Consider the following 2,536-nt stretch of genomic DNA (forward strand, 5'->3'; position numbering starts at 1 on the left):
AAGACCAAGCTCAGAACTGCAGGTCAAGAAACAGCAGCTGACATTACCATAGAAGCCCTGATAACATAATCCTCTAATAATACCAACATAATTCCAGCAGCTGAGGGCAGGGGAGGGAGGGGAAAGCTGGGAAACCTGGCCCTGCATTTGGTGTGGATTGACAGGAGAGGGGACAGGCTGTGCCCAGGTGGCTGGGGCACAGTACAGGTGAGGGTGGGTCTCTCTGAGCACAGGAGGTGGCTTTGCTAGGAAGGATGCACACCTCAATTATTTTTTAATTACTGCTGGTTTTAACTTTTTCCCTGTTCCAAAGGGAGCAGTAGGATTCGTGCTCCTATTCATGCCCTGAACTAACACTGCAGATGCCTGCTGAGAGAGGAGGAATCCCCTTTGGAGCTGGGAATCTTCACACTTGAAGACCTTGGGATGAGAGGGCTGTGGTCTTTGCAGAGGAGGTCTGTGTCCTCAGGCATTGCAGCTTTTCCAAAGTGGGGAGTTTGTGCAGAGCTTTGAAAAATAATGCAAAAAGTGTAGCTTGGCTCTTACTGGATATGCTTGTCCTTCTGCCCCCACTTAGGAAAATACTGCCCTCCAAATTCAATCCTGTAGCCCATTATTCATGAGGTCATTACTGTTTAATTTAATCACCAAATGTCAGCTGAATCCCATTTATTCTGCCAGCACACTAGAGATTTACCTATTTATTTTACATTTCAAATGAATTGCTCATTATTCTGTCATTCTGGGATTTTATTCTGTAATTTATTTTGTGGGCCCTGACAAGTTGAAAATGAGCCCTGGTTCTCTCCTGTCTTGCATGTTAATTGTCAGGTCCATGGCTCAAGTGTTTGCTTGCAGGACCAAGGGACCTGACCCTATATCCAGGGAGGGAGGGGAGCCAGGCTTTGTAATCCCACAGCTGCTGGTGGTGAATCAACTGTGGCAAGAAGGAAATACTTTTTCCTCCCTACTACACCTCTTCAATGTCAAAGGACAAGTTATTCTGTGCAACTTGCCCCTGAAATATATTACAGCAAATCAGAGGTGTGTAGTGCCCCTTATGGTGTGTGGGCATGGGTGTAGGTGTGTGGTTGAAGTCCTGAGAGAAAGGCTGTAAAAAGAAATGTTGGAGAGAAAACAACATTTGGGGTATAAATTCCAATCTTCTTTTAATGAGATTAGGGTGAAATGGTCCTCAGTGAGAAATAGTCCTTATATCAGCTATTTCTAGCTGCAGTTTTCTCTTCTTTGCTCTTGTTTTTGGCTAGTGTTGGTGCTGGAGAAGACAGACCAGTGCTCTGTTCTGGCCAGCCAGGTCCCAGGCTCCTGTGGTGTCCCTTCACCTGGATGAGGTGTGGCAATCTCTAGTAGGTCCAGGGATCCTGTCCAGCTCACAGATCAGATCTTTGCAGACAGGCTGTGTTTATCTGTTTGATGGTGTACCATGATTGCTCTGTACAATCTGAGCCCATTCAGCCTCTTATGTTTTCCTTTTGCAGAATGCACAATATTATGGAAAACCAATTTTCTGTTGGGATTACATCTTCATCTGCAAATTGAGTGATTTGTGCCTTTTCTCAGTTGCTCTGTAAGCTGCTGGGACCTATGGGCCCTGCAATTCACCCTGTTATTATCCAGAAGAGCAGCTCTTCTGAGCTGGAGAGGAGACTTGTTAAGGAAATACACAAAAGGCCAAAGACACTGGCATGCACTAGAAAAAGCAGGAGGAGGAATTTGGAGGATATGAAGGGGTACTTCAATCTTCAGGCTCATTTATTGGTTGGATATAAACTGAGCATCTTCTCAGCTTGCTTTGAGCAAATAGCTGAAAAAAACAGTAAAAATCCACTGTGTTTGTCTTTCCCTGTCACTGACACAAATCCAAATCACCTCATTGATTTTCTGCTTTGCCCAGCCTGACATCAGCAGTGTGACATTGCTCCTGTTTGCTGGGCTGAGTTACTGCCTGCTGCTTCTATGTCAACCTGTTTGGCTCTTCTTCTGAGATGTTCTTGGACATGGTGTTTTCCCACCCATACTCAAGGGCATGTTATGGAAGCCAGTGTTTACAAGATTGGGAAAAGCTTTCTTGCATCTGCCTCACTGTGTGGAGCAGGCAGTATTCCTGTAGCTCTGCTGGTGTGCTGATAGCCAGGGCAGTGGCTAATGGATGTTTTGGGGCAGGTGGCTCTGCCAGCCAGGCTGATCCAGCTGGGGTTTCCATGGTCCCATGGGCTCTGTGCAGATCTGTGCTGGCTGTGGGGTGGGTGAGTGATGAGAAAATCCTCTCTGCCTCCTGGTGTGTCGTGGTCTAAGCTGGTTCAAGCAAGGAGCACTTTTCAGTCCCTTTATCAGCAGCAGCAGGCTGCTTTTAGACATGGCTGGGGTTTGAGCAATTGAAAAAGCACCTAAAATATGTGTGATTTGATAAGATGTTGTTGTGTGGGTTTCCTCTCTCTTCCTGTGGTCTGGTTTGACCTTCTGTGTCTTCAGTGAGGAGGAAGGCTCCCAGCTGGTGGGTGGGGAATGGCCTGGC

General features: G+C 46.6%; 1 long non-coding RNA gene across 1 annotated transcript; it reads left to right on the top strand.

Moving 5' to 3' along the window:
• The first annotated feature begins 311 nt into the window (after window positions 1-311).
• LOC306812167 lies at window positions 312-2,097 on the top strand. Its single transcript, XR_013776811.1, has 3 exons — window positions 312-440; window positions 859-1,044; window positions 1,500-2,097. It is a non-coding gene; the product is annotated as an uncharacterized lncRNA (long non-coding RNA).
• Window positions 2,098-2,536: the final 439 nt, after the last annotated feature.

This window comes from Erithacus rubecula (assembly GCF_903797595.1).
Source record: "Erithacus rubecula genome assembly, chromosome: 24".
NCBI lineage: Eukaryota > Metazoa > Chordata > Aves > Passeriformes > Muscicapidae > Erithacus > Erithacus rubecula.